The sequence below is a fragment of the Miniopterus schreibersii genome, assembly GCF_964146895.1.
Source record: "Miniopterus schreibersii genome assembly, chromosome: 1".
Taxonomy (NCBI): Eukaryota; Metazoa; Chordata; class Mammalia; order Chiroptera; family Miniopteridae; genus Miniopterus; species Miniopterus schreibersii.
Window position 1 is genome coordinate 193,049,789 of NC_138101.1, and position 10,611 is coordinate 193,060,399.

The window sequence follows — 10,611 nt, forward strand, 5'->3', positions numbered from 1 at the left end:
ATCAAAACGAGCCTCCAGAGAAGCCTCTGGCCCACCTCCCCCCCATTCAAACTTCTCTCCTGAAGCCCAAAGTGCCAGAACCTCAGCGCCGCTGCTGAGCAGAGAGGGGCCCCTGAGCAGAGAAGGGCACTTAGTGAAGCGGGGAAATGCTCAAGTCCTGGGGGTGCAGGGACCTTGGGGGGCTGCCAGGGCTGCCTCTGTGGCTCCTTCCATCCTGGAAAGACCTAAGGCTCTACACTGGGCCAGGCCCACCGCCTGAATTCATTTCCCCAGCTCTCTCAGCCACAGTGACAGCGTCAGGAAGCACTGTACACCCCCAGGGGATGACAGACCCAGAGGCTTGTCTGAGCCCTGGGTGGCCCTGTCTGCCTCCCGCATAAACATCTGCGCTAGGGACCTAGGCTCCGAGGGGCTGGTGAACTTTCCTGAAATGTTCTGGAGGTTACTTTGAGGGGGACAGGGCCCCAGGCCACAAGGCCTTCGGGCCCCCATGGGCCCCCAGAGTCCAGGCAGCCTGGGTGTCATCATAGGGAGGACTCTGTTATTATTATTATTATTATTTAATGTATCTATTGATTTTAGCGAGAGAGGAAGGGAGAGGAAGAGAACGACAAAAACATCAATGATGAGAGAGTCATTGATCCGCTGCCTCCTGCACGCCCCACACTGGGGACCGAGCCCGCAACCCGGGCAGGTGCCCTGACCAGGAATTGAACCTCCATCTCCTGGATCCTAGGTCAACGCTCAACCGCTGAGCCACACCCGGCTGGGCCATAGGGAGGGCTCTGGAGTCTGCCCTGAGCTGGTGGCACCATACAAGGCATCGGCACAAGGCAGCAACCCCACGGTCCGAGGATAGAGGCTAAAAGCAGAGGCTCTGGGCTGGACTGCGGAGGTTAAGTCCCTGAGCTACGCCGGGCTTTGTGGCCTTGAGAAATCGCGTTCCTGGGTAGCCAGTGCACTTCTGTGGGAATCAGAGAGATGAGGTCCAGCAAGTGCCTGGCACTTACTAGGCTCCGGATCCGTGCTAGTGAGGACGCAGGGATGATGAGGATGGTGGCGGTGGCAGCACCGCTTAGGCTAGAAGGCCCGCCCCACAGTCCGATTCACCCGAGGAAAGGTGAAGGGTGGCAGGGCCACGTGGTGAGACGCTTGCTTGGGGCATTACCCTTTCCCCACGGCCACTCTCCTGAATGGAGCTGGTCGGGGCGAAGGCTTCGAGCAGCCCCGAGGGCTCTGACAAGTACAAGAAGCGTCTGTCACGAGCTGACGCAGGGGCTGCACTGTCACAGGTTCAAGTGGCCAGGTGAGAATTAAGGTGGATGAAAGGACAAGAGGAGGACCAGCAGAGACCCTCCCAAAGTGCTGGCACCACAGCCCCCCGATGGTTAGAGAAGAGGCGAGAGCAGCTTAGGACCAAGAAGCACCATCATGGCCATTCTGGGAGCACATGCTCTGTGCCAGGTACTATGCTGAGCACCTTCCAGATGCTTCCCGTTTGCACCCTCGCATTGACCCTGTGAGGCAGGGTTACCCCTGTGTCACAGGCAGGGCAACTGAGACTCTGGGAGGGCCAGCAACCTGCCCAGGGTCACAGAGCTTGGAAATAGCAGAGCTGTTTGACTCCAAAAACAGGGCCCTTGATTACTTTATGATTTTCCTATTGCTGCTGGAACAAATTACCACAAACCTAGAGGCTTAAGACAACACAGATTTCTTCTCTGTGATGGTCAAAAGTCTGCCATGGGTCTGACTAGGCTAAAATCAGAGTGTTGGCAGATGCTTTCTTGTAGGGGAAAATGAACTTCCTTGCCTTTCTGAGCTTCTAAAGGCTTCCAGCATTGCTTGGCTTGTGGCCCCTTCACCTTCAAAGCCAGCAGGGGTGGATCGAGTCCCTCTCACATCCCTTCACTCTGCCCTCTTCTCCCATGGTCCCATCTCCTCCTCTGACCCTGACTCTCCTGCCCTGCTCTTTCACTTTTAAGGACTCTTGTGATCACACTGGGCCCACCTTATAAATTGTAGAGCTGGGATTCAAGTCAAGGTCCAAATTAATTGTATTTTAATAACTGTCAACGCAATGCATGGGAATTTGTACAATGATTTGTGAATGCCCACCTTCCCCTCTAGGCAGTAAGCTCCATCAGGAAGGAGGAGCTGGGTTTGTTTTGTTCTCTGACAAAATAAATGTACAACAAAAGTGTGTTGAATGTTTGAATGAATAAATGAACCTAAACTCCATTTACTTCTGCAGTCCACCTGGAAGGCCAGCGTGGCTGAAACTGAAGTGAGGAGCTAAGGAACTGGGGGAGGCAGGATATGGAAAGAGGCGACAGGAAAAGGGCTGGTTTTGACTCAGAGGGCACGGGTGGGTAGATATGTGTAAAAATGCATTACAATGGAAGCCTACTGCCAAAAGAGAGACTTGGGTTGAGTCTGTGGTCTGTCTGTGGAGGTTTGAGCTGCTTGGGGCATCCTTCCTGTCCTGATGCAGGAAGCACAAAGCACAGGCCTGAAGGTTGCCATGGCGACCGAGGCCTGCAGCACCCACCGGCCTGCCTTCCCACCGAGAGTGCGCCAACCCATCAATTAATAAGCTAATAATGTATGACAACATTCACTCCAAACACCCAGGCAGCAGTCCTCTCGAAACACAAACAGACTTCTCCAGGGACCCGTGCTACAGAGATGCTCATTACACTCAGCTGGGGCCACCTGCTAAAATTTAGCTTTCTGAATCCAAATTACTCTCTCCCTGGCTTCTCTGTCTTGTTTAAAGGCATGGGTTTGGCAGAGCTGCGGAATGAAGCCTCAGAGGTTCCAGGGAAACAGACACTAGAGAAGTCACCAGGTCGGATGCCTGCTCCCTCAGCCCTGCAAGGCCCAGAGAACCTGATCCTGACCCAAACAGGCTCTGTGATAAGGCCCTAGGCAGGGATATTTGTATGTCTGCTGGTCTTCTAGCAAAGATGATTTAATTTGTTACCATGGCACCCAGGGAAAAAAAGCAAAAGGGAAGGCTTTCAAGGTTTGGTAGATTCAAGATGGTTGGAAATTGAGGCTCTTCTCACTGAGAGATGGTTCTAAGTCCCCTCCCCTTGGATCTAGGTGGGCTCTGTGACTACTTGACCAGAAGAATAAAGTGGAAGCCACACTGTGCCAGCTTCTGAGTCCAGGTCTGAAGAGACTGGCAGCTCCCACCTCCTATCTCTTGGGATGTTGCTCTTAAAACTTAGATACCCCACTTGGGGGAAGCCCAAGTGGCCTCTTAGAGAGGCCACAGTGAGAGGAACCGAGACCCTGGAAGAAGACCCACAGCCCCAGCTGGGCCATCTCAGACGTTGCAGGAGCAGAGATAAGCCATCCCCACCAAACCCAGCCCAAATCCCAGGCTCGGGAAGTGGCTTGTTATGCAGCAGCAGGTAACTGGGGCACAAGTATTACTTTTCTCCAAAGTCACTTAAGGGCTTATCATGAGTGCTGTATTCATTCATAAGGTTATTTTATTTTTATAACAAGTCTGTGGAGTGGGTATAATAACCTCCATTTTCCCCATGAGATGCTCAGAGGTAAAGTATCTCGTTTGAGACCAGCCATCTAGGAAGGATGAAACCTGTTTTCCACTCTGTTTCCTGTCAGATGAAGCTTCTCTCCCTAGAGAATGTACTGTACCCAGAAGGGTGCAACATAATGGAAACATCAAGAATACCCACAGCTAATATTTAGGGGGCACTGTGCGGCTTTCAAGGTAAGACTTTTATCTGCGTGATGTCATAGCCATCCCAGGAAGCAGGCTCTATTATCATGCCCATTTCACAGAAGGTGACACTGAGGCTTAAAAAGAGGGTGGGTGAGTATCTCAAGTTAATAGTTCTAATAAGTGGAAGAGCCAAGATTTATGTTCTATAGGTAGTAGGCAGACACGAGCAGAACAAGGATGATGGGCCAGGTACGGAGACTCCCCAGGGCAGAAAGCCTCGGGTGCCTAGCAAGGGGCAAAACTGGGAAAACAAGAACTTTGCCCCCAGGGTAACCAATCCTCCCCTAACACATCGCTGGTCATGCAGTTTGGACCCCCTGACCTTTTCCTCCCTACAGATAATATCTAGACCTCAGTTGTGCTTTCAGCTCCAGGCCCAGAAAAACAGCAAAACCAGATGAGTGACTCCATGGCTGCCTCAGGACCAGCTGCATTGACTAATGATCCCCTGCCTTGGCACAGTCCAATCAGTGGAGACCACGACCCTGAAAGAGCACATCTGGAAAGCTGAGGAACATTCTATTGAGACCCTCCCCTGAGACCTCCTCTAAAATCTCTACTACCTGCAAGAAAGAGACATACTCAGGACAAAGGACCCAGCAAGCAGTCCCCACGAGGGGAGCACGCTGGCGCCATCTCCATCCCCCTTCCTCCCTCTGAGGGGACCCCAGAAGCCTTTCAACTAGGGGAGCAATGGGCAGTGGCCAGTCGTCCTGGGCTAACCCCCTGAATCCGTCTCCAAGGTTCTCTTTTCTCTGGCTTCTCAGGAAGCCAACGCGGCCCAGCCTAGGCTCTCCTGTAGCTTCTTCTATGCCCTTCCTTGTTTCACTGTCCTAAGTATATTTTTGCTGCGGCCAATAAATTCTTGCGTGCTTTTCTACGCTTTGTCTTTTGATTGAAATCTTTCCCTCAAGAAGACAAGAAGCCAGGTCTCCTCGTTGTCTCCCTGGTAATATTGGGACCCAAGCCATCCGGTTCTGGAACTGAGCTCCCAACTGCAGATGCTCTAGTCCATGTCTAGCCCTGCCCCAGCCCTGCCTGCCCTGTGACACTCAGTTCTCCCTCCTGCCTTCCTGTGGAAGCTGAAGGGGGCGAGGGTTAGGCAAGGCTTGACCATGTATGTCATCTCAGATTTGGATAGTTTAAACCATCCTCCCATCCCTTTGTACGCACAACCCCTCTGAGGTGGCCAAGGCTAGGATTTATGTCCATTTGACGGAGACCCGGCCACAGCAAGTGACCTGCCCGAAGCCATGGCTCCGAGTCCCTGGTCTCTCCTGTGCCCACCGCTAACTCCCAAGAGCTCCCCGTGCCCTTTGACCCCGCACCGCTGCTCCCCCCCCTGACCTTACCGGGTCGGCCTGACCGCCGGAGGGGCGGCTGCCACCCAGCGACCCCGCCGGCCCCCGCCGCCCAGCACCCGCCGGCGCTGCCATCCCCCCCCGCCAGGGGGCTCGTCGGGGTCTCCGCAATCCACCTGAGAGGGAGCGCACAGATTTGGGGGGAGGAGAGGAAATGCTCGGGTCCCCTGTGCCGCGGCGCTGGGAAATGAAGGGTTAGCTGTCTTATTTTACATATATATATATTTAGGAAGTAATTACCAGGTGGCCACGGAGCCAGCCGAGGGCGTGGCTGCTAACCGGGCGACAACCGCAGCGGAGACACCCCACCAGGAAGAGGGACAGGGACGCGCCGGCGCCCGCTCGGGCAGACACCGGGTGGGCCTCGCTGCCGCCCCGTCTGCCCGCCGCCGCCTCCGGGCCGCCTCCGTGCGCGCCCGCACCTGGCCGCCGCCGCCCGCTCGTGCACGTGCACACGCAGCCGCTCCCGCACCCGGCAGCCCGCTCCGCCCGGCGCGCGCACACGTGGGGGCCACGTGCGCGCACCCTCCCCACGCCACCTGGGAAGCCTCGGCGCTGCCTGCCGCCCTCGCGCGGTTTCCCGGCCGCGACAAGGGGCCGAGGAACGCAGGGGGCGCAGCCCCGTGCTGCGCGCGGTCACCCTGCCGTCGCCCGCGTCCCCTCCTGCGGCCCGCGCCGCGCCGCAAGCAGGGTGGCCACTGCGCCCTTGGCGCTGGGCTGGCGGGAGCTGGGGGGGGGGGGCGCTTGGCCGGCAGGTCTCAGGCCAGGCCTCTATAACTTCTTGGGCCACGTTGTGCTCGGATTCCTAGCATCCCCGCCCCCCCCCCCCCAGCTTTGCCCTTCACCCCACCAAGGGCCATGGGCTAGGCGCCTGCCCTGGCAAACCCCAGCCGTGCAGACCTGTCCTGGGGGTACAGCACTTCCAGCCCTAACTGCCATCCTGTCCCTGGCGCAGGCTCCGCAGCCTCCCGCGGGGGCGCAGACGGGGCCTTCTCCAGCCGCACCCAGAGCCCCGAGGTAAGAAGCCGGGAGAAGGGCGCATGGAGCAGCCCTATGCAGGTCACCCCCGCGCCCTGTGCAGGTCACCCCCGCGCCCTGTGCAGGTCACCCGCGCGCCCTGTGCAGGTCACCCGCGCGCCCTGTGCAGGTCACCCCCGCGCCCTGTGCAGGTCACCTGAGTGTCCTCGGCGGGCACATCAGCAGCCATGCAGTAAAGGCCGTGTCCTGGCGCTGCTCAGGCGCTCTCCCCTCTTCCCACCTTAGTGCGAGGCAGTCTGCTGCCTCCTGGATCCCTGGTGCTTCCGTGTGCCTGCGGCAGGGGTGGCCGGGGGCGGCGCGGAGGACCTCCTCCTGGTTTTGTTGAGAAATCACGGAGGCCTGAGGGTCCTCTGCCCCACAAGCGCACAGATGACAGTAACAATATTCACAGCGCCCAGTGTTGGAGTACTCTGTGCCAGGCACTGTTCTAAGCACTTAAATGCATGAACTCGTTTGATTCTCGCCACTCTGTGCGGTAGATACTATTCTTATCCCCATTGTACACATGGGGGAATGAGGCACAGAGAGGTCAAGCAACTTACCCAAAGTCACCCAGGAAATAAGTAGAGGCACTGAGATGCAAACCCAGGCGGTGAGTCCACAGCCATCCTCACCACTTGCGTCCTATCTTAAGCCACCCTGAGCTGTGCCCTCAGCACTCCTGCTCTTTCATACATGCATAGCTTAACTCCCGTGTCCCTCTCCACTGAAAAGACCTCCTGAACGTCTGCCCCAGTTTTAAGACAGGAAAGGCGCTTCCCCTCTCAAACCTCTTGTTTACCCCAGGCAATTTGTGCTGAGCCCCCTTGGTGCTCCCTTCCCGGCATTCTTTGCACTGCCCACTGGGGCCACTGCCTCTCTGCATGGTCTTCGATCCGGCCCAGTGCCTGGCTCAGGGCAGGGTGTCCCATTCCTGTTTGTGAACTGAGTGTCTGGGACTGGGCGCTGCAGTAGTCGGCAGGAGCTTGTGCAGTTGGTTGTCAGGACAGTCTGAGGGGGTTTAGGTTGGAGGGCAGCTGGAGTTCAGCAGGGGAGGTGAAGACAGAGATCTGTCTCGTTTTCTGCTAACTCCTCTGGGCGTCGCAAAGCTCCACACTTCTGACTGGGCCCCTAGGGGTGTCTCTGGAAGGAAATGGAGTGGGCTTGAAGGCAGAAGATACCTTGGCGGGGGAGGCAGGGAATTTTGCTTTTCCTGCTGGGCACACTCCCAGCAGCCTCCCAGCAGGCTCTTCTATGGAGCTGGACCAACCTCTTCTGCTGGTCCTTTTAGAAATTTCTCCTTCTTGCAAAATCTTCACAAATGGAGTTTTCCAGAGTAACTATTCATGCCATAAAAATGCACGTATGCTTTTTATAAATTGCTAAACTTAAAGTAGTTGTTAAGAGTTAGGCTTTGAAAGCCAGGGTGCCTGAATTCGAATCCCACCTCTGCTACCTACTAGTAGGGTGACACTGAACAAGTCCCTACACCTCTCTGTGCTGGTTCCTCATGTGTGAAACGGGGACACGGTTTCGAAGGGGGGCTGAGATGACTGCATGAGTTAAATAAAGTACAGGCCTTAGCTCAACACCCAGCACATACTAGGGTTCAATAGATGTTAGCTGCTGTTATTACTGTCCAGTCCAAATACCCTCTTGTATACGCATCTCATGTTTGGAGTGGTTACTGTGCCCTTACTGCTTATGAGCAATCTCTTTCATCCCAACAGGGATAGTTTTATTCTCTACCTGAGGTTCAGTGAACTGTCTAAGGCCACTGAGTTCTGGGTGCCTGACCCAGGGCCTGAACGGAGTCCTGACTGTGACGCTACTCCTTGCAGTGATCGTGCTCAGCTCATCCTAGTCCCCCAGGGAAGAAGTGGGGTGTTTTAAAGCCCATCATCATCAGTTGCTAGATGCAGAATCCTGACTTCCAGGGGCACAGTGCCTGCCACATAGAACGTTTATTACAAAGTGAATCCTGCCAGGGCAGCCACATTACACAATCCAGGGGAGGGCCACACTGTATGCAGTGCTTGGTGGCCCTGCCTTTCTGTCTCTCTTTTTGTGGCCCATGGTCTCTGTTTACAGATATCCAAACATATCTTTCAGTCTAAATACTCTTCAATGAAAACAAGCAGCATTTTGATTTGTGCGTCACTTTTCGGAAATAGAACAGCATGGAGCCTCTATCAGTTACTTCAAGACCCGGAACCAGCCTGTGGGACACAAGCTTGGGCCCTCTGGCCATGCTTTCCCTACGAAAATGTGAGATTTGGAGAAGCAAAGAGATTCATTTTATTGCTGTGTTTCTTGGTGTCACGATGTCCAGTCCTTGGCAGGGACAGCAGAATTTGTTGTTTTGTAAACAAAACCAGGCATTGGCCTGATAAGCAGCACACAGCTTCCTAAGTTAAAATGAAGTATAAATTGCTTTCCAGATCCTCCCTGGACCTAGAGATGGTAAATTACGGCCGGTGCTCATGGAATGCTGATTTGAGACACTGCATTAATAACTGTCTTTCTTGCCCGCAAAAAAATCATCTCCCACAGTGGGCTGGGCTCCAGAGATGTGGTCAGAATTTCTCCATGGGCAGCGTAAGTAAGTGGCGCTGATGTCATTCCTTCTTTTTCAGTCTCCCAGAGGGGTTCTGGCCTTGGCATTTGCACTTTCCCAGTGCCAAGCCCAAGCAGGCGCGGGGCAGGTGCTCAGAACGGCAGCTGATGGATGGACAGAAGAGACTGTTGCCCCAGGTCACAGTGTGCGGAGGACGCTTTATGGGCCCTTCTCCACCCTTCTCCATCCTACTCTATCAATTACATCTCCGGGTCCCCTTGCCGTCTGGCTTCTGTTGGGCTTGGCCAACGGGAAGCACATTCTGGGATCAGAGGATGGAGGGGAGTGGGGTTGGGGGAGTATTTATCCACCTGCCAGGTGGCTTCAGGCTGGCTGCCTCCCTTTACTGAAGTCGCCAGCTCCTGTCACAGCCCCCCCCCCCCCGCACCACCCTCCCCTCTTCTTCCTCCAGGCCTGGGGATGGTAACAGCTCCTGGGAGATGCTGGTTCCAGGGGCCGCACCGTCCTGCGCTGGTTCCTTTAAGCGTATCCACACCCTTGAAAACTGTCCCTGTGTCAGCCTCTCCTCACCCCCCTGCTGACCGAGCCTCCGCTTGCTGCCAGGACCCACCTGCCACAGAAGCGGACGTACCAGGCGCGGCCTCGCTGCACACTCACGCCGATGGAACAATTTGTGCACGTTTTACAACGCGCGCAGATGATCTACTTTAAAAACAATTACCCACTTCCCAGTTCATTCTTCCAATTAGCACAGCTGGCCAGCCTCAGAGGAAATCTCTTTATCCCCTGAACGGCAGATGGAGTCCCTGCTTCCTCACTCGGCTCCGGAGCCAGCTCGTCTCCGGCGCTGCTCAGCCCGGGCCCCCTCTGCCCTGTGCTGCCTGCCCGTGAGCTTCCGAGCTCCTCCTCCAGGCGGACCACCCTCCTGCGAAACACTCGCCACCGCGGAGTCAGGCACTCCCAGGCCAGTTTCAGGCAGCTTGTCTGAGAGTGGTTTTTTCTGGCATCAGCCGCACTCCAGCTGATTAATCAGAGGACTGACCTATTAACACTGCAACGTTGTTTCCGCTCCCACTCCAGACAGTTCAGCTCTCAGACAGAACTGGCTAACGAGGCCACCTGAAGGCAGGAAACCGAGGCTGGTGGAGAGTCAGCGGAAGCCCAGGTGAAGCGTGCGCACACACATCTGGAAAGCTGGGGAACCCATGTCGCGTCCCTGGCTGGACGTCAACTGCGGGAGGAGGCCTTCAGGCTGGGCTTGCTCAGGCTGAGGCAGCTGGGAGAGGTGGGGGTAGCATCTGAACGTCTGGCTTCAAATCCCAAATCTGTTGCTTTCTGGTTGTTAGAGCTCTGGCAAGTTATGCAGCCTCCCTGAGCCTCAGTTTCTTTTTATTTAAAATGGGGTTAGTAATGAAGATCAGTATAAGATGAAGATCAGTGAGCCAGGCCTGGGCTGTTCAACCAGCCTTGACCAGCCTCTGCCTTGGTTTCCCTGCTTATGGAGAATGGATCGAATCCTGGCTCTTTACACTGGCTGTGTGACCTCAGAAAGTTACATGACCTTTCTGTGCCTCAGTTTCCTTATCTGTGAAATGGAGGTAATAACAGTATTTCACAGGATGTGGTGAGTGTTCAATGAGTTAATGAGTATTAAACTCTTAGAACTGTTTTGAGGAGCCCTCAGCAAACACTGGGTACCCTCTTCGACCAGGGCCTGAGGAAGGCCTGTGTGCCCCTCTGGCTCAGTACACAGGCTTTTGTGATGGGCGCTGGGAAATGGGGTTTACTTTCTTCGACATGCTTGTAAGATTTGCCTCCTAATGGGCTCCTATTGCTTTGGCTTGTGGATGCTGGGGGAGGACAGGGTGAGTTTGAGTGGTACTCGGCATCCAGGA